The following is a 24776-nucleotide window of genomic DNA, read 5'->3' as shown; positions in this document are numbered from 1 at the left end:
TTGAACTAACTTTGGTCCTTAACTTAAATAATTCCTCTCCCTCCCTGGTGTTTCTCTCTCTGATGTATTAAGAGAGAGCAATCATATCCCCCCCACCCGCCTTGTTTTGTTAGGCTAACCAAGCAAAAACTCCTTAAGTCTTCTCTCCCAAGGGAGGTTCTCTATTCTTCTGCTCATCCTAGTAGACCTTCTCTACACCTGTTTCAGTTTGAATTAACCTTTGTTAAACATGGGGGATCAGACTGGCAGACAGTATTCCAGATGAGGTCTCACAAGTGCCTTGTATAATAGAAATAACACTTTCCAATCTCTCTACTGGAAGAACTTCACCTGATACATCCTAGGATCCCATTAGCCTTTTTCACAACTGCATCATGTTGATAGCTGATAGTCATCCTATGCTCAGCCAAAACACCCAGGCCTTCCTCCTCCTCTGTTGCTTCCAAGTGACATGTCCCCAGTTTATAGCAACAATTCTTGTTGTTCGTCCTTTAGGTGCATGACTTTGCACTATTAAATTTCATGCCATTTCTATTACTCCAGTTTTTGAGGTCATCCTTCTACCTCTGCAATCACTTCTCATGCTGAGCATAATTAACTCATGGTTAGTGAATGTGCACACTACTCAAAACATGAATGAGTGGCATAATCTGACCCTGAGCTAACAAGAATGTTTGTTTCTATAGAAAGGTGGCTCTGTGTGTCTTCAAGGCAATATGAACCTTGAGATAGAAGTCATTCTTTTTTTATTTGTACTCTCCTTAATATAACTTCCTGCTGATTAGAAATCTAGACTAAAAAAAGCTTTATTTATTCATTACAATACTTCTGCTCAATGCTGCCAGAAGGCAAAAGATGTAATGATGTATAAGGAATGGATGGAGAATAATATGGAAAATGTTATAATGCCATTGTATAAATGAATGGTACACCCTAACCTAGAGTACTGGTCACCCCATTTCAAAAAGCATGCTGCAGAATTAGAAGAGGATCACAGATAAGCAATGAAAATGACCAGGGGCATGGGAAAACTCTCACAAAAGAAACTGGAAAAGAGTGGGAATTCTTTACCTTAGAAAGAAGAATAAGAGATAACAAGTATATAAAATAATGAATGGTAGAGAAACTAGATAATCAGTTTCTGTTCTTTGGGTCACAACACAAGAACAAGGAGACTTTCAATTAAACTGAAAGGTGGTGAATTCCAAATGGATAAAAGGAGATATTTTTTCCACTTAATGCATAATTAGATTGTGCATTCATGGGATGTCACTGAGGCTAAGAATTTAGGATTAACAAAGGAATAGGATATTTATATGGATAACAAGAATATCAGTTGTTATATCTACTGCAAACAAGGAGTGGTGGAAATGATTAAAACCTCATGTTTCAACTAATGGGGTGAGGAGCACATAATCCAACATCAGTCTGCTGTGGTGTTCTTGCACATTCCTCTGAATCATTTTCTGCTGGCCACTGACTGGGAGGGGATACTCAGCAAGATGGACCGCAGGTCCAGTCCAATATGGCAATTTTTATGTTTCTACAATCCTCTGTGTCTATATGGGAGTTAGATAGTTCAGTGGGATTGTTCAGTAAACTTATCTCTGGAGACATAGGTTCCAAAGCATGAGTCACACATACAACTAATTGAAAAAACTACATTTCCACCCATGGGGAAATTATGGAATTGTGGCATTTTGTTTCTGTCTCAGATCAGAATGAGTTTGATGGGGAAATGTTTTGTGGGGGTTTTTGACACTTTTGGTCAAAACATTTTGTTCTTATTTGTTGAAAATCTGTTTCCTGGAGAATGCTGTGATTTTGATGAAACTCCATTTTCCAATACAAAAATGTTTAATTTAAAAAATTTGTACCAGTCCTAATCCCAAATAAATTATTTTAATTTGGTATCCTTCTCCCATCTGTTAGCAAACTATCACACAGTTTGGTTGAAGAGAGCCACGTGGGTACCAAGTAGGAGAATTGCAAGCCTAAAGCGGGATTGGCTAACTCTGGAGACATTTGTACACTATCCATTAGCACTGCATATTACTTTCTCTTGGCAGCCCTGCACTCATTGACAGCTTCTAAAATAAAAAGAAAAGTGACGCTAAACATATTATTCTGAACATGTGCATTTTTCACATTAAGGTACAGTGGGAAAAATAATTTTCCTAGGGAAAGTTGATGAGATTTTTCCATCTTCTTGACAGTGCATTGCAGAATGTTGTATGAACATTTGACTTCTCTCTCTTGGGGACAAAAATCCTTCCTCTGCTGGTCACTTTCTTTGGACTGATGTATTCATGTATTTGCTACAGACTTACATATGGTTTTTCTGAAGTACAGCAAACCACTTACTTGAAGTGAACTCAAAAATTAGTTCAGTATCTTTGGTATGAATCATTATTAATTCCATAAAAGCTGAAGTTCAATGTTATTTGGGGCTATTGTTTTTAATACACTCGTGGGAACAGAGTAAGTCAATGTACCAAACCATTGCTGAAGAAATGAATAAGAGAGATTTTAAATGTGAAAATGGCCTTTGCGAGATATATGCCCAATGGGAGCTTTAGAACTTAGAAATGGAGAGAAGTAGCTGAAGCTGTTTGAAGAGAAGCTGTGAGAAAGAATCCTGAAAGAAAGAGGGGGAAAAAATGGATTGTATAAAGTTAAGTCCGAGGGCAGGGGCAGCAATTTGAGCTGCTGTGCCATGTGAAATCTCATGTCTCTGTGGATAACTGTTATCAGGACTGGCCCCCCGCTGCCGGAGGAGCGGAGTGATGTGGCTCCTCCCCCCCGCCGCACGTGTCACAAGCGGCAGAGGAGCTGGAGCCGAGTGGAGCCCGGGATGGGGGCAGGACCCGCAGCCAGTAAGGACCCACTGCCCCGGGTGGCTCGGCGCTGGGCGGGCGCCCCTGGTCTGCCCCCCTCCCTGTGGCTGACCTGCCCCACAGCCTCTCTGTCGGTTACTGTCCCTTCTGCAGGGGTGGGGCCGGGTCTGAGATCGGGCTGCGGGACCATGGGCGGGATGTACAGCCCCGAGCACCTCACTCTAAACACTGCTGTAGCATTACGCATTCTTTTAACATTACCAGTATCAGTGGCTTCTGGTGGCTTTCTGAAAACTGAAATTACTAAAAAATTATTTGAGGTCCACCATGTCTCAAAATTGTCAGGATTCGCATTAATTTCAATTGAAAGTACCATTGCAAAAAATTTAGATTTCACTGAATTATTAAAAGACTACGCAAATATAAAAACCAGAAAAATTCAGTTCATATAAATTATTTTAATTTATGAGAAACTGGGCAGAAGACACTAATGTTTTTCAATATAGTGTATAGTTGAACCCAAATTGTTTGTAATTGTGATTTTGTTAAAATTAAATGAGTACACAAGTAGGAAATTGTTTTATTTCACTAACTACAAATTCTCTGTTTTCTTTTGTTTTACTTTTAAACAGTCAAAAACAAAACAAAACAAAAACATTGTGAATTGCAAACATGTAAAAGCCAAACAAAAAAAAGGGGGGGCGGCCAAAAACGTTTTTGCTTGGGGCGGCAAAAAAACCTAGAGCCGGCCCTGACTGTTAGGTACCTAATGACCTAATCAACAAACCTAAAGGAGGATTGCATAAGTGCTTGCATAAGGTGAATACATTGTGAATATTTAGATATCGATAAACAAATGTAATTTAATCCCACTTAGCCTGAGAGGAGAGGTGACCCTTAACTTTATAATAAAATATTTCAAGCTTCCAGTAGGGTTGTCACTTATGAATAAGAATAACTTATGTATCACGATTCTATTACCTCATTATTGCAGCACAACATGAGACTGAGGCATTCAAAACACATCGTCTGACTACATGCACATCCAGAGTGGAACCCAAGAGCTGAACCCAGAGAACTAACACAAAATTAGAAATTCTGAACTGAACAGCTACTGCTTTTCTGTTTAATGGTCCAAACTGGAACCCCAAATTCAAACACATCCAAATTTGGAGAGTTTTATCATAATTTCAGCATCACAGTTTAGACCCATTTCAAAATTATATCATGTTCCAGTGAAATGTCATCTAGCAATTAGCTTTTGGTTTGGGGTTTTTTTTTTTCCTTTTAACATGCAGTTCTCAATCAGGTTCAGGCAAGAATCTCAAAGCGTACAGGTCAGCTATTAGTTTTGTCTGTTATCTCTTCAGAATGCCCTGAAGAAATCTTCCTATGTTACTGGAGAGCACAAGCAGGAGAAGTGCGTATTTCTGTCTTTATTTTAATTGGGGAGTGTGTTCAATTGCCTATACAACCCGACATGAACGAGGGAAGGGAGTCCAGGAGAGCTGGCTGTATTTCAAGGAATCCCTGTTGAAGTTACAGGGACAAACCATCCCGATGAGTCGAAAGAATAGTAAATATGGCAGGCGACCAGCTTGGCTTAATGGTGAAATCCTAGCGGATCTTAAACATAAAAAAGAAGCTTACAAGAAGTGGAAGGTTGGACATATGACCAGGGAAGAGTATAAAAATATTGCTCGGGCATGTAGGAAAGATATCAGGAGGGCCAAATCGCACCTGGAGCTGCAGCTAGCAAGAGATGTCAAGAGTAACAAGAAGGGTTTCTTCAGGTATGTTGGCAACAAGAAGAAAGCCAAGGAAAGTGTGGGCCCCTTACTGAATGAGGGAGGCAAGCTAGTGACAGAGGATGTGGAAAAAGCTAATGTACTCAATGCTTTTTTTGCCTCTGTTTTCACTAACAAGGTCAGCTCCCAGACTGCTGTGCTGGGCAACACAAAACGGGGAAGAGATGGCCAGCCCTCTGTAGAGATAGAGGTGGTTAGGGACTATTTAGAAAAGCTGGACGTGCACAAGTCCATGGGGCCGGACGAATTGCATCCGAGAGTGCTGAAGGAATTGGCGGCTGTGATTGCAGAGCCCTTGGCCATTATCTTTGAAATCTCGTGGCGAACGGGGGAAGTCCCGGATGACTGGAAAAAGGCTAATGTAGTGCCCATCTTTAAAAAAGGGAAGAAGGAGGATCCTGGGAACTACAGGCCGGTCAGCCTCACCTCAGTCCCTGGAAAAATCATGGAGCAGGTCCTCAAAGAATCAATCCTGAAGCACTTAGAGGAGAGGAAAGTGATCAGGAACAGTCAGCATGGATTCACCAAGGGAAGGTCATGCCTGACTAATCTAATCGCCTTTTATGATGAGATTACTGGTTCTGTGGATGAAGGGAAAGCAGTGGATGTATTGTTTCTTGACTTTAGCAAAGCTTTTGACACGGTCTCCCACAGCATTCTTGTCAGCAAGTTAAGGAAGTATGGGCTGGATGAATGCACTATAAGGTGGGTAGAAAGCTGGCTAGATTGTCGGGCTCAACGGGTAGTGATCAATGGCTCCATGTCTAGTTGGCAGCCGGTGTCAAGTGGAGTGCCCCAGGGGTCGGTCCTGGGGCCCGTTTTGTTCAATATCTTCATAAATGATCTGGAGGATGGTGTGGATTGCACTCTCAGCAAATTTGCGGATGATACTAAACTGGGAGGAGTGGTAGATACGCTGGAGGGGAGGGATAGGATACAGAAGGACCTAGACAAATTGGAAGATTGGGCCAAAAGAAATCTAATGAGGTTCAATAAGGATAAATGCAGGGTCCTGCACTTAGGATGGAAGAATCCAATGCACCGCTACAGACTAGGGACCGAATGGCTCGGCAGCAGTTCTGCGGAAAAGGACCTAGGGGTGACAGTGGACGAGAAGCTGGATATGAGTCAGCAGTGTGCCCTTGTTGCCAAGAAGGCCAATGGCATTTTGGGATGTATAAGTAGGGGCATAGCGAGCAGATCGAGGGACGTGATCGTTCCCCTCTATTCGACACTGGTGAGGCCTCATCTGGAGTACTGTGTCCAGTTTTGGGCCCCACACTACAGGAAGGATGTGGATAAATTGGAAAGAGTGCAACGAAGGGCAACGAAAATGATTAGGGGTCTAGAGCACATGACTTATGAGGAGAGGCTGAGGGAGCTGGGATTGTTTAGTCTGCAGAAGAGAAGAATGAGGGGGGATTTGATAGCTGCTTTCAACTACCTGAAAGGGGGTTTCAAAGAGGATGGCTCTAGACTGTTCTCAATGGTAGCAGATGACAGAACGAGGAGTAATGGTCTCAAGTTGCAATGGGGGAGGTTTAGATTGGATATTAGGAAAAACTTTTTCACTAAGAGGGTGGTGAAACACTGGAATGCGTTACCTAGGGAGGTGGTAGAATCTCCTTCCTTAGAGGTTTTTAAGGTCAGGCTTGACAAAGCCCTGGCTGGGATGATTTAACTGGGACTTGGTCCTGCTTTGAGCAGGGGGTTGGACTAGATGACCTTCTGGGGTCCCTTCCAACCCTGATATTCTATGATTCTATGTCTTTAATCCTGTCTTTTCATGTCCTGCAGAGGAGTCTATATCATTTCATAGTCACCTGTGTTAGAAGCTGCTAAATAAATAGTAACAATCAGCATAGAAAATTGACCTTTGTTCATCTCCAGGATGAAATGATGAACCAAAAATGTGACACTGGTCTCCCTTCCATTCCCAGACAGGTGAATAGGCTTGAAAGAAAGCAGTGAAATCCTTTTGGAGTGCTCTGACTACAATATTATTGATACACTTCCCTAGAAAGGGAACAATTTTGACTAAACACTTTAGCCTTGACTTATTCTAGCTGGCTTCTATTCTTATAGTGGGATTTACAACCTTCATCACTAAAGAACCCAGTTCTCTCTGCTGACTCTTATCAGCAGTGATTGGCAATGATCTGGCTTTCTCTTTCTGATGTTTCTTTGATCATCACCAAATGTTCACCAAACCAACAAGAGGGGATGTCATTTTAGATTTAATATTGGTAAATACTGCAACTTTGACTTAAAGTATCTGAAGCCTGCATCTCAAGCACGGGGGAAAAATCTGTAGGGAAGGAGGGTTGCAGGCCAAACTGGATGAACAAGCATCTCAAACAAGTTATTAAGAAAAAGCAGAAAGCCAACAAAGAATGGAAGATGGGAGGATCAGCAGGGAAAACTACCTCTTGAAGGTCAGAAGGTGTGGAGGGAAAGTGAGAACTGCCAAAAACCAAGCAGAGTTGGACTTTGCAAAATAAATTAAAAGCACTAGTAAAAGGTTCTATAGACATATAAATAAAAAGAAAACTAGGAAAGAAGAAATGGGACCACTGAGGATGGGATAGACATTAAAGATTATCTAGGCCTGGCCCAACACCTAAATGAATACTTTGCCTCAGTTTTTAATAAGAGTAATGAGGAGTTTTGGGGTAGTGGCAGGGTGGCTAAGGAAACGAGGATATAGAAGTAGAAATTGCCACATCCAAGGTGGAAGTCAAATGCAAACAGTTTAATGGGACCAAATTGGGGGCTGTATAATCTCCATCCAAGAATATTACAGGAACTGGCACATGAATTGGCAAGCCCAATAACAACGATTTTTAATGAACCCGTAAATGTGGAGAATGACTATGACTGGAGAATTACTAATATAGTATCTATTTTTAAGAAAGGAGAAAAAAGTGATCCAGAAAACTACAAGCCTGTTAGTTTGACCACAATTGTATGCAAGGTCTTGGAACAAATTTTGAAAGAGAAAATAGTTAAGGACATTGGGGTTGAAGCGCTTGGGAATCTCTACTTCGGTCAACACATCTGGTGCATATTCATTACCCACTGTTGGAATTACAGACTCTCTGTGAGCTTATACTATCCAGAAAGGTCCTGGCCAGTATAAGACACACATTTCTGAGGCGCATGGATGGCTAGGAATAGCATTTGTGTGTTCAGCTGGGAGTAACTTTGCTTGCTGGTGGCTCTGAGTGAGCAGAGCCTGGAGGGGCTGCTGTGTAAAACACAGCAAAGCTGTGTAAAAAGCATCCGAAGATGGGGAGCTAATGGGACACAAGTCCAGCAGTTTAAATTGCACTCTGGGGAATGTCACACTCACCCACCTTGTTTTTCTAATATTTTGGGACCGACACAACTATAACAATATGGGTGGATTTGAGGTAACTTATTACATAACTGTAAACTCCTTGTGGCACCTTAGAGACTAACAAATTTATTTGAGCATAAGCATATACTTCATTGCATCCGATGAAGTGAGCTGTAGCTCACGTAAGCTTATGCTCAAATAAATTTGTTAGTCTCTAAGGCGCCACAAGTACTCCTTTACTTTTTGCAAATACAGACTAACACGGCTGCTACTCTGAAACCTGTAAACTCCTTACTAGTTACATCTATCAATAATGTGCCGTCTCCACACCAGAAACTCTATCATTATTTACATCTTCACATGTTTAGTATTAGCATCATTATGAACATTTCCAGTTATCAGGGGGTTTATAAACAGTGGTGGGAGAACCTCAAAGTTTGGATGCGAGATTCACATTGGATGAGCACCTTGACAGGTTGGGTGTTTTGTATCTAATCAGCAAAATGGAACTGGAAATCTCATTGTAATACCCTTTTTAATGCAGGACTTCTGATGCTTCTCGCTTCCAGTCTGGCTTGAAATAGCATGTGCCTAATAGTGGATTTTACATTATGGTTCACTTTGGAGGGAGAGGAACTGCCCTTCAACAGAAGCTAAGTGAGGAGTTCTTGCTGATTCAACCTGGGTTCCTCTTGGGGTTTTGGGTAGTGCTTCTCGGGAATTGTTTGGCAAAACAGTATTTCATTGGAAAATGTCTATTTGTTGAAACTGAAATTTTTCATGGGACCATACTAGTTTAAGCCAAACTTTAATCAGGAATTTTTTTTCATGGTCTAGGATGGAATTTCTGGTCAAAATGTGAGCATAACAGATACCCAGAGCAGCCTAGTGGTCGGGGCACTCATCCGGGATGTGGGAAACCCAGGTTGAAGACCCTGGTCTCCTATTCTCCCAGATCCCAAGTGAGTGCCATAACCATCATGCTATTGATCAGGCAAGAAGACTTCTAGGGATGTATTATGCCTATATGGAATCATGGCCTTCCTTAAGAAGGAGGTCTTTATTAAATTAAAGAAAACAGCTACAACAACAGACAAACAGTTTCCACAGGCTTTGTTTCTTGTTTACCAGGGAATTGTGTGCAATACACAGACATCTAGTGGCTAAATAACTGCAAGTAAACATTTTATGAGAGCGTGGCTCAGTCTTCATGGCCATTTATTCCTTGGCTGCTTCTGAGAGCTGGTCTTCACTGCAGTGTTAAATCAAGATATAACCTGAGTGTTGTCCCTAAACTGACTCCCATTCTCAAACACAGCTTTCTAGCTCAAGTTAAATTGTGCTTTAACATTGAGCTAGCTCATCTGTCAAGGGCTGGTTGAAGTTTGAGTACTGCTGATGCTCATGCTAGTAATACAGTGGGGACTCAGCTACTCAGTGCTACTGATCCTGTCATAGTCCCATAGCTAGGACATCAACACAGGAAGAGGGACAGACTGACTGCAAGAGAAGACAGGCAGTTGTGCCAGCCTTCAGAAGCTCAGGTACTCAGTGAAACATGCAGTCTCCGTCAGACACCTTTTTATTTGCTTTTTATGAAATAAGAAAAAAGACATGTGGTTTTCAGTATAACAAATATTCAACCATTCAACAAATTCAGATTCAGAAACATAAAAGTATCGATCTTAACATGAAAGTGCAGTGTAACATAAAGCCAATTCATGAAACTAGCGCTCAAGTCTTCTTGGATAACGGCACCTGAATTTTTCCATAAAGATATCCAGGTTCAGTTCTGAAGTCAAATCACTTTTATATGATGGGAGTAGGGTGACCAGATGTCCTGATTTTATAGGGACAGTCCCAATTTTTGGGTTTTTTTCTTATATAGACTTCTATTACCTCCCACCCCATCCCAATTTTTCATATTTGCTGTCTGGTCACCCTAGATGGGAGAATTAGGTTTCTCTTTCTTTTATGGATCATGCTTATCCTCTGATGTGATAAAATTATTTTCAAATAAGAAAAGGAATTCTCACAAACTCCCATTGATGCTCCAAACAACAAGACCACTATAGGCATTTCAAAAATAGATGGGAAAGCCTCTGTTAATTCCTTGGCAGTATCTAGAACATCTTCAACTTCTTTGCAATTTCTCTTATCTATCAGTGGTTTAAATACAACCATTTCAGCTTTCACCTTCTGAATATCTAATCCAAGCAAGTCAATCAAAGTATACACTAATTCCAGTTTCAAGAAGTCTGAATTGCTGGTGGAATAGATTGCTGACAAGCTTTTACATAACTTGGAGGAGTTCTCAGCAAATCTGCTTTGCAATTCACCACTGGTTTCATCAATTAATTCATGATAGGTCTTGGACCATAGATGCTCACTTACACTTTGGAATCCTGGTAAGTGCTCAGTGATTATTGAATCTTGACATTTTGGGGGCAATAGCTTGGCTTTTTTGATGGCACATATTAATGTTGATACTTCATTGCATGCATTTTTCAAAACAGGGTACTTGGATAAAGTCTCTGCAGGAAAAAATCTTCAAACATCTTTCTTTGCTGAAGTTCTTCAGAGGCAACAATAATCAATTCAACTCTTTTAGCAAGATGCATTAGTTCTGTTTGAAGGAAATAGTTCACAGGAGCAAAACCTTTAAAAGTCATTCTCATAACCTCAGCTAAGAACAAGATTTTGGATGATTCTGTAAACTTCCAACAGATCTTGTTTCAATTGCTAGATTACCATATATATTCACAAAGTTTGACAGAATACTCTGAATCTCTTCCAAATTGAGGATGATTTCCCAGTTTTTCAGGTGATCAGTCCATCTTGTTTCTATGAGTCTTTGCAGGTGCTGGCTTTTGTACAGCACACTCACTTCATGCCTGCAAAAAAAAATGTATCGACTTATAATTTGAGAACATAGTTGCCACTGCTGAGTTCTTCTCACGCATGAGTACCCACTAGATGTAACTGGTGATTCACATAGTGTGTGTGTAAGGCATTTGTTGTTTAATTTCTGTTGTAAATGCATTTATACACCTCCTTTGCACCCTGACATAACTTTGGTAACATCAAAGCAAGAACATATGATATTCTGAGGTCAAGACCCAGTTCATGGAGGTCTTTCAAAATTTGTTGTGTAATATCTTCAGAAGTGAGGTCATTCAGTTGGGTTACACCACTAAGTCCCTTGTTGGCTTTGCCATCAACAAAGTAATGTAAAACAGTGGACAAACTTTGTTCATTCATAGCATCCCTTGTCAAGTTCTTTTGCCTGAAATGTGACATTACATCACCATTTTTCTGAGTATCTTCAATAATATCTTTCACATTCATCTTCATAATATCAATTTATTTCATTCTGAATTTCAGCAGAAGTGTACTTTGCATTTTTCAGAATGGTTTTCAGAGTGTCCTTGAATTTTGAATCTTGTTCTGCAGTAAACTTAAGTAGGTTGATGAAAACTCCCAATGGATCATCCAGAGCATGATCTGTCCTTGAAGTTTATATCATCTTGATCTCATCCTCTTAGAGCAAACTGAATAATTTTTGCAAGGTTTTTAAACAGTAGTTGTTTCTTTCATTTGTGAGAATGACACCAAAGCAGCAATTGTGGCACATGAAAAATGAAGTTATGATTCATAGATTCATAGATACTAAGGTCAGAAGGGACCACTCTGATCATCTAGTCCGACCTCCTGCACAGCGCAGGCCACAGAATGTCACCCACCACTCCTATGAAAAACCTCACCCATGTCTGAGCTATTGAAGTCCTCAAATCATGGTTCAAAACTTCAAGGAGCAGAGAAGCCTCCCTCCAGTCAACCATGCCCCATGCTACAGAGGAAGGCAAAAAAACCTCCAGGGCCTCTCCAATCTGCCCTGGAAGAAAACTCCCTCCCGACCCCAAACATGGCAATCAGCCAAACCCTGAGCACATGGGCAAGATTCACCAGCCAGATACCCAGGAAAGAGTTTTCTATAGTAAATCAGATCCCATCCATCTAATATCCCATCTCAGGGGATTTGGCCTATTTACCCTGAATATTTAAAGATCAATTACTTACCAAAATCCCATTATCCCATCATACCATCTCCTCCATAAACTTATCGAGTAGAATCTTAAAACCAGATAGATCTTTTGCCCCCACTGCTTCCCTTGGAAGGTTATTCCAAAACTTCACTCCTCTGATGGTTAAAAACCTTTGTCTGATTTCAAGTCTAAACTTCCTGGTGGCCAGTTTATACCCATTTGTTCTTGTGTCCACATTGGTGCTGAGCTTAAATAATTCCTCTCCCTCTCCTATATTTATCCCTCTGATATTTTATAGAGAGCAATCATATCTCCCCTCAACCTTCTTTTAGTTAGGCTAAACAAGCCAAGCTCCTTAAGTCTCCGTTCATAAGACAAGTTTTCCATTCCTCGGATCATCCTAGTAGCCCTTCTCTGTACCTGCTCCAGTTTGAATTCATCCTTTTTAAACATGGGAGACCAGAACTGCACACAGTATTCTAGGTGAGGTCTCACCAGTGCCTTGTATAACGGTACTAAAACCTCCTTATCCCTACTGGAAATGCCTCTCCTGATGCATCCCAAAACCGCATTAGCTTTTTTCACAGCCATATCACATTGGCAGCTCATAGTCATCCTATGATCAACCAATACTCCAAGGTCCTTCTCCTCTTCCGTTACTTCTAATTGATGCATCCCCAACTTATAACTAAAATTCTTGTTATTAATCCCTAAATGCATAACCTTACACTTCTCACTATTAAATTTCATCCTATTACTATTACTCCAGTTTACAAGGTCATCCAGATCCTCCTGTATAATATCCCGATCCTTCTCCAAATTGGCAATACCTCCCAGCTTTGTATCATCTGCAAACTTTATTAGCACACTCCCACTTTTTGTGCCAAGGTCAGTAACAAAAAGATTAAATAAGATTGGTCCCAAAACCGATCCCTGAGGAACTCCACTGGTAACCTCCCTCCAACCTGACAGTTCGCCTTTCAGTAGGACCCGTTGCAGTCTCCCCTTTAACCAATTCCTTATCCACCTTCTGATGTTCATATTGATCCCCATCTTCTCCAATTTAACTAATAATTCCCCATGTGGCACGGTATCAAATGCCTTACTGAAATCTAGGTAAATTAGATCCACTGCATTTCCTTTATCTAAAAAATCTGTTACTTTTTCAAAAAAGGAAATGATAAAACATCATAATCAAATTCGTAATTCAGTAATGTTATTGAGCAAAGTAATAAACTGAAAAAATAAAACTCATAATTTTTTTTTCTATGCTGGATCTACCACATGAAGTTTTGGAGCTTTTTCTCATAAGGGATTCTTAGAGGAGCTGAAGAGCATGTTTTTAAAGGTTTTTTTTCTTTCTCTCTCAGCATGTTAACTCATGGTTATTCATGGTGGGGAAAATTCCTTCCTTAATTTTCACACCTATGCTTTCTTTTCAGTTTCAAGTTATTTCAGTGTTTCCTCCCCATTAATTTTCATGGCCTGCCATTGTCTTTTCCAGGTTGTACAGTGCTGAGTACTTGGAACTAGTCTCCTCTGGCTGGGGAAGTGGTCTCTTCCTGTATGATTTTCACCTCCCTGTAGTGAGATGGAGCTGAATGTTGCAGCACAAATTATGTGCACAGTTTTATACGCAAATTCATAATCACAGTTTCTGTACATTTCCCATAATAGCCATCAGGTTGAAAACATTACAAGCTTTCATAAGAGACCTTACTTGAAATATATTTATACACAGTAATATTGTACACAACCAGTTGATTCAATTGAATATTCTTTGGGATTCAGCCCCCGGGTCTCCCTTTAGGGTATCTGGACCCTGATTGTTCCAGAAATTTAGAAAAAGCAAAATAAATTGCCTGTAATGTCTCTGTTCCTTGCTGCAGTCCAATCAGCCATTGCATTCAAGTGGACTAAGCAGTTTTCACATTTCATTAAACCTTTGGCTTGAGAGAGCACATTTTTCCAATTGCAAAATCCAGATTGGATTGAAACCATATCAGCTCCCAGTCTGTAGGGAGGCTTACAAAGTATACAAAGCAGCAAAGTGGTCTTCTATGCTGGAGTGTCTGTGATAGACCCTTCCTACCTGTTTGGAAGGGAGAGAAGAGATGAGAGAGTTCTGTTCGAATGGAGAGGGGAAAGCTCCTTTTGGAGTATACGCGAGAGTGTGGATGGGCTGACTAGAAGTGGAATGCCCCTCTAGAACCCAGAAGAAGCCTTAGATAGAATGACTAGGGGACTATGACATTACTGCCGTGTCGAGGGGAACTCCTCGATTGACTGCCAACAGGGTTGTGAGTACCATTTCTGTTAAAGCTGATAAGGCCTTTTGTTTTCCTTGTCAGTTGTATGCACACCCTGGCAATGTACTTGGAATGCAATTCCTTCTGAAGACATGCTCAATTGAGACGTAATAGTGACTTGGTATCCAACAGACTGTAGTAAGAAAAACATGGAATGGATTTTCTTAACACTATTGAGCTCCTTGTGAATGATTTTGTGACTATACTTGCCTGTGTGTGTATGTGTTGTGACAAAGCTCTGTCCTAGCCTCCATGGGTCCTGAGTTTCCTGGCGGATTTCGCTAGCCTCAGAGGCTCACTGTGACCCTCCACGTAACCCTTCTCTCTCTCTAGAGACAAGGGTCACAGTCTACTGGGGGAGGTGAGGGAGATGAGGAGAAGTTATCCTTCCTTGTACAGTCTCTGTTGTCTCCCAGTCTCAGTGATTAATCAGGGGGCAAAGGTGGGGGGAACCCAGGCCCACCCTCTACTCCGGGCTCCAGCCCAGGGACCCTAATAGTATCAGCTATGGTAGCTGACCTTTTAGAAACATGACATGTACAATTCCCTGGGCTACTTCCCCCACAGCAGCCCTCACTTCCTCAAGCTCCACTTCACCCTTACCTCAGGGTCTCCTTCCTTGTGCCTGATATGGTGTGTACTACTCAGCCTCTCCAACCACGCAATTTCTTCCCACAGCTCCTGACATGCACCCGCACCTGACTGACTGGGAGGCTTTTAACTAGTTTCAGCCAGCCCCTGATTGGCTTCAGCTGTCCCAATCAACCTAGCCTTCTCCCTGCCTTCTGGAAAGTTCTTAATTGGCCCCAGGTGTCTTAATTGACCTGGAGCAGCTGCCATTTCACTTATCCTGGTACCAGGGATTTGTTTAGCCTGGAGCTAATATATCTATCTCCCACTACTTTTCTATAGCCATCTGGCCTTGCCCCATCATAGTGTATATAAATTCTCTGGACATTTTGTTTAGTGACATTTTTTACTCCTTTTGAGTGCTTAAACAACTACATCTCTTGACTTTTCAGGGTTTGTCTGGTGACTTCCTGCTATGTGGAGTTGGCAACACTGCTGCAGAGGCCCTCTCTGCAGAAATTTTCTTACCAGGCTTACTCAATTTTTATTATAGCAGCAACAAACATGCTTAATTCAAAGATGGACACGAATACCCCCTTCTCTCCAGGCTCCTAGAATTGGGACTCCTACACTGTGGCTTTAGGACTACAATCACTAATCCGAGGAAACGCCGATTAAAAAACTGGAACATATCCCATTTCTTCAGAGGACACAAAAGAATTCCTGGTGGGGCAATGTCCCCTTATATCCCCCCCCCAGCTACAAGCTATGGCTCTGTGCAACTCACGTGTTGTTCTGCATTATGACAGCCTAGTTCGAGTGTGAGTTAACTTGAACTAATAGTGCAGTGAAGACCACTCCTGACTTTGACAACAAGGAGGTAGTTATCCTGATGGTGGGTGGGCAGTAGGTGTTTGTTCACTAGGAACTGGATGGAGGCCACCAACTCATCATCAAATGTCACATTGTGAGAGATATCATCGATCTGTGTGTAACAGTCACTGTAGATTTCAGAGTAGCAGCCGTGTTAGTCTGTATTCGCAAAAAGAAAAGGAGTACTTGTGGCACCTTAGAGACTAACAAATTTATTAGAGCATAAGCTTTCGTGAAGTGAGCTGTAGCTCACGAAAGCTTATGCTCTAATAAGTTTGTTAGTCTCTAAGGTGCCACAAGTACTCCTTTTCTAGTCACTGTAGAGTGTCTTTAGACAGCAGCTGATCTTACACTGTGATTGCTCTAATGCCTAGAAACAATGTGTCTCTGCTGATGTAAAAAAGTGAAACTCCTATGAATCCAAAGGGCTACACCTATTTACACCAGCAGAAAATCTGACCACTTTGAGGAGTCAATTAGGCCTGATTCTCTTGTGCCAGTAGAAAAGGAGTACTTGTGGCACCTTAGAAACTAACAAATTTATTTGAGCATAAGCTTTCGTGAGCTACAGCTCACTCCATCGGATGCATTCAGGGGAAAATACAGTGGGGAGATATATATAAATCTCCCCACTGTATTTTCCCCTGAATGCATCCGATGAAGTGAGCTGTAGCTCACGAAAGCTTATGCTCAAATAAATTTGTTAATCTCTAAGGTGCCACAAGTACTCCTTTTCTTTTTGCGAATACAGACTAACATGGCTGCTACTCTGAAACCTGTTCTTGTGCCAGTATAACTCAGGAGTAATTTGAATAGATAAGACTGTTGCAAAACAGAGATGAGAAGAAAATGAGGGCCAGATTTTCATCCTTGAATCTCATGCTACCTGCTTTTGTCCTAAGTCTGATGTGGGTTAGGATTTGAATGTACCTATTTTTCTTTTCCCCTTCTGTGTCTGATTTAATAACAAAATGGATAGGAGAAGTTAGGTGAGTAAGCGAGAAGGTACCAGAGAGCGATCTATATATATACTCACCTTGATTTGCCATGTAATTATTTCCACAGCCTTTCAGTTTCATTAGGGATTCTGGTGCGAGTCAGGATGTCACTTATTTTTATTTAAAGGTTACGGGAAGGAAAATGAGTACTGACATATTCTCCAAGCAGACCTGATTTATCAGCTATCTGCCGTAACTCCATTGTCGTTCACTTCTATACTAGCTTGGCTTTCTAAATGCAAAGGGATATTTTCAGCTTATTACAGGGCATTGGCCTCTCAGTTTGTATTGTTCAGCTGTTAAAATAAAAAAAGTATAAATAACTGTCATGCTTTAATTAGCTGCCATGAGGATTTGTGACCAAGTAGTAGGTACTGGAGCTCTTCATGGAAATGTTGACTTTCTCCGACAGATGCAGCTTGTTAACCCCGTCCTAGATATAAAATAGCATGTTTCAGTAGATAGTCTGCTGGTTTGGGAATCAGGACACCTGGTTTCTTTTCTGTCTCTGCCACTGACCTACCTTAAGCAAGTCACATCCCCACTCTGCCTCAGTTTCCCCTACCACCCTTTGTCGTGTTTTTATTTAGCCTATAAGTTCTCTCAGGCAGGGACTTTCCTCAAACTGTGTATGCACAATACTTAGTACGAGGGGGCCCTGATCTTAGTTGAGGTCTCTAGGCACTACCATAATACAAATAATAAGGTAGGTGGGTGTGGCTCTTAGCACAGGTGGAACTAGGGTCTAGGGACAGAAAGCCCTGGAGGAAATTCCTAGGAATAGCACACCTCAGAGAAAGCTTAAGCTGAGCTATATTTTGAATTGTTATTTCAACAGCCAATCTAAAGAACCACCCCCAGAAGAGGGGTGTGCTGTGTGGTCAGGATTTGAGGACATCTGCAATAAATTATCTTGGGAAGAGACAAAGGAAAGATGTGAGGGATAGAATGGGGACCACTCCAAACAATGGTGGCACACAGCTGGATGCACTTTTGATTCAGCAAAACATTCACAGAGTTGCCCCGTATACTGGACTAACTCCAGGTAGGTTGAGTCCAGTTTCTAGTGGACAAGGGAACCACATCACAAAATGACCACTGAAGTTGGGACTTCATTGGTAGTCTCAGCAGTGAGACCATAGGAGGTAGGAGTTATCCTTCCCTGTGCTCCAGCACATCAGGGTTGAGAAACAGTCTTATGGCAGTATCCGCGCTGTGGAGAGAGGACTTCAATTCAGCACCTTTCACAATCACTGAAAATTCATAACAAAAGAAATAATCTCATATTTTCTCCATATCAAGCTCCACAGTTTGTAATGTTGGTTCTGCTGTGGAAGACCATGACAAAACTCCCATTCACTTGTATAGGGTTAAGTCTTAATCTTGCTAAAAGGAAGAAGCTGCTGGTAGGATTTCCTCTCTGAAGGCACAACTTGCTTTCTTCCCTTGGTCTGAAATGCCTGAATTTTGTTTGCCCTTCAAGGCATGCTGGAAATCCCATCGTCTTTGCTGGGGGGCGAGGTGAGGAGTCTGAGATGCAGTATTTAGGGAAGGTGAGGTAGCTTTCCTTTTCTGGTTATTGCTGTAAATGGAAGGTTGCTGCTGATTTTGTCCTTGGTGGGTTGTGTCTTTACAAACAGTAGAACCTCAGAGTTACAAACACCAGAGTTACAAACTGACCACTCAACCACACCCCTCATTTGGAACTGGAAATATGCAATGAGGCACCAGCAGAGGCACCCCCCCCAAAAAAAAGTAAATACAGTATAGCCTCCATTCCTTAGGTGTTCCTAAGTTTGAGGTTCTACTGTAATTATTAAGGGTGCCTAGCACTTGAGACCATTGTGTCTGTTTTACAAAAGTATCAACAGAGATTGAAAGCCTTTAGGTGTCATGGGCAGTTGCTCTGTAGCGTGTCTGTGTGTGTGTGTGTATATATATATGTATATATATACACACACACACACATATATAGCACGGTGGGTCTCTGATTCCCATTCAGGGCTTGTGGGGGCCACTGCACTACATTCAGTGCTATATTTTCATGCGTCTTCAATTCCTGGCTCTCACTGAGCCCAGAAATGTGGGAGTAGTTTGAGAACAGAGCTATTTCTGGCTAAATTGGAAGTCAGGAGTGCTTCAAATCTTATAAAAGAACCTCATTTTTCGAGATATGCAACTCAGATTTGCAACTCCAAGGCATTCTAAAGGCTCGGATAACTATTTCAGCGTTTTGACACTTGCTTATCTGAATCGAAGATCCAAATGCTTTGAAGTTTGTCGCCAAAATGCATGCACCTATGCAAGGTCTGTGAAGGATAAAAAGTAATTCATGCAACAGTAAACTATTTAGAATAGAGCCATTACACTGACTAGAAAAGCGCAATCTAAAGACAGGAAACCCTCCAGCAATAGTGGAAACATTAACAGGAACACTTTATCCTAAATAAAAAACATTCAGGATGACATATCAAAGCACAATAGCCTCTAGTGCTCCATGCAATGTGTTACACGGTTTTTACAAGTCAGGTTAAAAACAAGTGGCATCTCACAATGTTCACATCATGTGTATGTTTAATTTTTAACAAAAAAAAAATTCAAAATATGTGAATCAGTCTTATTAAATGCCTGGATTTGTGGAAATTTGAAGGAAAACAGCTTAAATTAGATTCAGAAATATAGTATCTACATTGCAATGAAAAAAAAAACCTGCTGCATTAAAAGACATTGTTAGGAAAGCTAATCTGTTAAAAGAGAAGTCACATACATCTGTGTCCTGCAATTTACCTTCAGTGTACAAGGGAGAAGAGAGAAAAATCTTGCAGACACACTTGAATGCATATCTTCATACAGGCAATGACTTAGTTCATTCTGCTATTCCACACCCCAGACAGGTGACACTTTAATCTTTTGTAGTTATTATTCGGCACCTGGATGTTGAAGCCGTATCACCCAATAACAAAGGTTGGGGGTATTTAGATCTGGCATTTAGGTTTTAGTCCTAGTTATAGTCCCTTTAGTTCCTAGTCCAACTAGGAAAATTTGGAGCATGTTTGTTCAGATTTTAATCGCCCACCCCACCCCCACCCCCCAAATGTGGAAGCAGTCAGATCCTGGCTTTTGATTCCAGCCCTTTTTTCAGATTTCTACCTGCTGTGACTAGTTTGTGACCTTTAGCCTAATTGACCCCGATGGCAATACCAGTTACCTTAATGAATAGGTTGACTCTAATCTCTAGTATCCAGCTTTTCTTCATACTGCCCTATGGGCCCCATTCAGCAAGTGTGTGTCTGGAAGGCTGTGTGTGTCATCTGCCTATGACTTACAATGCAGAGAATGAAAACCTATTAGCTGGGAGTTGTCAAGCTTTTTTGGAACTGGGACATAGAGGTGCTCAAACATCATGGCAATGGACATGCTGTAAGAACCTAATTAGAATACAATGGCTGAGCTCACTGTCTCCCATGCGCCACTGCTTCCAGTATTTTGCTCCCTCCTTTCTTGTACTGCTGGGACTGGGTAAGTCAAGGAACATGTGGCAGTCTTAGGGCTGCAATAACTCTCCTACGCGCTGTTCAGGCAAGAGGTGGAGGATACATATTCCTGTCCCAAGCCATGGAACTAGGTCTGCCATTAGTGACGGTATGCAGTGTTATAGCCATATGAATCCGAGGATCAGAAAGACAAGGTCAGTGAGGTAATATCTTTTGTAACCCGCTTCTCGGAGTGGCACTCGGTCCCCATCTAGTGGTGGCCAAGGCTTTAGCAGGCTCATCCATTCTGAAGGGAGCCTAGCAACTACTAGAGGGGGACAGATCATCACTCCGAGTAAGCACGCAGGGGGTTACGCTTTTATTGGACCAACTTCTGATGGTGAGAGAGACAAGCTTTTGAGCTTACACAGCTCTTCTGAAGGAGAGCTCTGTGTGGCTCAAAAGCTTGTCTCTCTCATCCCCAGAAGTTGGTCCAGTAACAGATATTACCTCACCCACCTTGTCTCTCCATTAGTGATGGTGCCATGCAGTCTCTTGAGGCTCAGTGCTGTTTGTTTTGGCCATCTGCTTCCTCTATGCATAATAGTGCTCATCACTAGTGTCTGTCTGGGAGTAGAAAAAATCTTAAACAGCTCTTAGGCTGAAGAGTCTTCTATGGCCATTGAAAATAGATTGAAACTGGGATGGTCTACAGCAGATAGATTGGGCTGTATCTGAGCAAGCAACTTATACCTTGTGAGATTACCTACCTACATATATTTGCAAAGTTCAGAAAAGTACATACAGTTATGCTCTCAAATAATATTCTACACGACGGCACTTGTAAGATACTGACATTTACAGAGCATGTGTACACTACGTACGTTCTCTCTCAAAGCAATGCTTTATGTGTCCTGCTAATGAATGCTGCTGATATAAAATCTTTAGCTAAACGCGGGCCATGCCACACCTAACACAACCACCATGTGCCTTCTTTCTTCCTTTTGAATGACATGAGCAGCCAGTCGAGTTGCCCCCTTTACTTCTCTTCTCCTCGTCGATGTAGGCCTCTAGGGAGATGCCCCAGGCTTACATGCAGTAACTCTCTGATACAGAGGCTCCCTCTTGGATTGGTGCCTTTGCCTGTGTTAAGGCCTGCAGTCTGACTTTCACAGGGGGCTGTCCCTTTTAGAAGAGTCAGAGCCCAGTGTGATGGGCTTCCCTAAGAAAAATGAGTCCTTCTCAAGTAATTAATTGCCTAGGTATCTGGCAGATAATTGGCTGGGGGGCACCTGGACCTGACATAAGGATACCAGAGCTCAGTTGGAAGGGGTGCTCTTAGAGAGAGGAGTTCCCAGGGAAAGTGGCGTAGGGCGGGAATGCCAGGTAGCCACAGAAGGCCCTGAGAGGCCCAGCCTGTGAGGAGCTCCATGCTGCTTGTGAAAGCGCTAGTCAGTAGGCAGGCCCTACACAGACTCTGGTTCCAGGAAGGAATCAAGGTCTGAGAGTGCCTCACATGGGCAAAGGGCCTGGATGTGGCACTGAAACTTAGATTGATTCTTCTTTCCTGCCAAGATGCCTGAGTGAAGGGCTTTCTTGTGTGTCTGTTGAATTTTCTGCTAATAAACAAGATGCTCAGAAGGGGGCGCTGGTCAAAGCATGAAAGCCTTGCTGAAATTGACAACCCAATTGGGGAAATTAAGACAGGGTGTTCCTGCAGTGCCACACCTGGCCACAAGGTGGTGCATGGGATGGCATACTGTTTCATATATTCACAGATTCATATATGTAAACCCGTTCACCAGCACGTGTGTCCCGCTGAAGTCAGTGGGATTCTGCACCCAGTGCAATGGATCAGATTGCAGGATGTAACCAGAATACATGTTTACATTTTATCTTTCATCACTTACATATTTATTAGGTTTTCTGCAATTCACTCAGACGGTGAAACTAGACTTCTTGTTTCAAATCTGTTTTGCTTGGTGCCCAATGGATTTGTGCTAAGATTTTCCAGCAATGTTGCTGATATTTTCTAGTGTTTGGGGAGAGGAGGGGGCGGATGGATGGACACTTCTGTCTTTGCAGGATTTCTTGTCTTTCTGAACCTATTATTCAGTGTCCCTTTTAAAAAAATCATAAAATTGCACAGTTAACTTTCTTGGTTCTGACTCCAGTGCAGTATAAAGATCAGAATCTCATTAAATATGCTGATTTGCTCCAATTATTCTCTGCAGTTATAAAGAGACTAGAAAACAATAGCTGCTCAATTTTCCTTGTAGATCCAATTTTTGGGTATTCTTATGCCTTTAAAATATTTTAAATATGTAATTTTACACTAATATTGGAGTTTTGGTCCTTATTCATAAATGCTGCTTTGGGACATTATGAGTTGTTGTTTTTTCTCTCTTTCTATATAGGACTCATCTGGGTGACAGCATATGAAATCACTAGGTGTTAGTGGTCTGCAAATATTGAATGGCGTATCTACTCAGCAAACAACTGAACTGGTAAGCAGTTTGCTTTATTCTTTTTGTTTTTCAATTTTGAATCTTGATCTGTGTGAAGGGGTTTGCAATCAGAATCTGGTCAATTAACTGTTTCTTAAAATCAAAGGCTATTCTGAATTTCTCGCATCCTCTGTTTGCCTGAAGAACTTTAATGTCAGCAAATTACATTTATGTCATCTCTTGAAAGATAATGTTTTCACTTTGCAAGTAAGCCATTTTATTTCATGGTGCATCATGGGGTTATATAGACAGTGTTTTATCTACTGTCGGTCCCTTATTCAGAATCCATGGCACTGAGTTTCTCCTATTTTTGTGCGTGAGTAAGAAATCTTTCTTTGTTTTGTTTTTTGGAGTGTACTTGGTGCATTGAGTTTATTGTAAGTATTATATTGTCAGTTAAGTTGATATTAAGAAAGTTTCTAGTCTATAAATGCAAGTTCTGCTTTTATTTCTGTCTGAGCAATGCTATTCAGAGATCTTAAGGTGTTTAAAGGGACACTGTCAAGAAGTATCGAAATCTAAAGGAATGGTTGGTTATAGGGTTACAGTAACTGGCTTACAATGCGTCCTTGAACAAGTCATGTTGCTTCTCTTCTTCAGTTTCGCTATCAGTGAAGAGTGTGTGCATGGGGGGTGGGTGGGATTGTGTTTCTGCAAATGAATCCAACAAATATGCGAATTGGGGTCCTCCTTTTCCTTCATGTAACCAGTGAGCTCATCTGTCAGCTAATAAAAAGCTACTAAAAACTCATTAAATGTGCAAAGAAAGCACCTCTTCCAAGAAACCCACAGAAAGTGAAATAATTTAAATTGTAACTTTTAGTTCACTTGCTGAGTCACTGCCTACGCTTGTGTCGCCCTGCCATTCTTCATCAATGCCCCTATTGTTTGCTGCACATGCTATGAATAAAATCTAGATCACAAGCTCCTCAAATCAGGGATTCTGCCTGTCTGACCCACGAAGCACAGAGCTGTGCATTGCAAATGAAAGAGGGCTGTGATGGAGTGTCCATTCCATACAAGACCTGAAGGAGTTAAGGTGGCTAGGTAGGCCAATTAACTGCTCTGGCTGCACCTGGAGGAGGAACCAGGGAGCAGGAATTGATCAGAGATGAGACTCAGCTGGACAGGAACAAGAGGGGCCTGTATAAAGCCCAGAAGCTGAGAGCAGCAAGGGGCTGCAGGGAAATAGTATGCAGTTGTTCCCTGGGGAAGGGAAGAGGGCAGGCTGCGGGCGGCTGCGGCTGGGAAGCCCAGAGAGGGGGGAAGAGACAGAAAGGAGAGTGGAGAAGCAGCAAGGCATAGGATAGTGCAGGCCTTACCTGCCAGAGAAGCAGCAGTTTTGGAGCTATGGCTTGGGTTAAACCTCATTGAAACTGGTGGGTATAACAACCACCCTTGATTTGGGATAAATGTAAGAAACAGTTAAGCTCCTTTATGGAACCAGAAAGCAGGGCGGGATCAGCTTTCACTCAAAGCACAGGCACATGTGGATGGAGATCTTTTGCTGTCTATTATTTTGTGATGGTTTGTGTGTCTGTGAAAGGGACATAGAAAGGCAGAGAAGCAGTGAGAAAGGAGCATCTGATACAGAATGAACAAGCACTGTGAAAAAGCAGAGAGAGAGAGAGAGAGCACTCTTGAGCCAAGTGCTGTCTAGGAAGGGGTTTGGAGATGGGAGCAAAGAACTGTCTCCTGCTGCATTCAAGGAAACAGGATTTTTTACAGTCTCTGTAAATAAACAGGATTGCATCCAAGATACCTGTCTCCATTATCAGTTTCTCCTCCAACTGTAACAACCTGCAGAAGCCTGAATTTTGGCTAATTGCTCAGATCAAAAAAGAGTAACAATATGTAACTAGGCCTTGCATGTTTTGTCTGTGTGTGTATGTGTGTGTGTGTGTAGTCATTTGAATCTCACCTTACCCTGGTGGTTCCTTTGTATTGCGTATCCTGAGTACGAAGCAAAATAGATAGCACTCCTCTGCTTTCCTGAGGGGCTTGGGACTGAGATC

At 41.8% G+C, this 24776-nt stretch overlaps 1 protein-coding gene across 1 annotated transcript in view; it reads left to right on the top strand.

Moving 5' to 3' along the window:
• TENM4 (teneurin transmembrane protein 4) overlaps positions 1–24776 on the top strand; it is a 1775651-nt gene that overhangs the window by 807408 nt on the left and 943467 nt on the right. Inside the window, exon 5 of the mRNA XM_043504093.1 lies at positions 22672–22761. The gene's annotated coding sequence lies outside the window, so the exon portion shown is untranslated. The remainder of the gene's footprint in view (positions 1–22671; positions 22762–24776) is intronic.

Source organism: Dermochelys coriacea, chromosome 1, assembly GCF_009764565.3.
Source record: "Dermochelys coriacea isolate rDerCor1 chromosome 1, rDerCor1.pri.v4, whole genome shotgun sequence".
Taxonomy (NCBI): Eukaryota; Metazoa; Chordata; order Testudines; family Dermochelyidae; genus Dermochelys; species Dermochelys coriacea.
The sequence above is the reverse complement of the archived record's forward strand: the minus strand, read 5'-3'. Positions and strand labels throughout refer to the sequence as shown.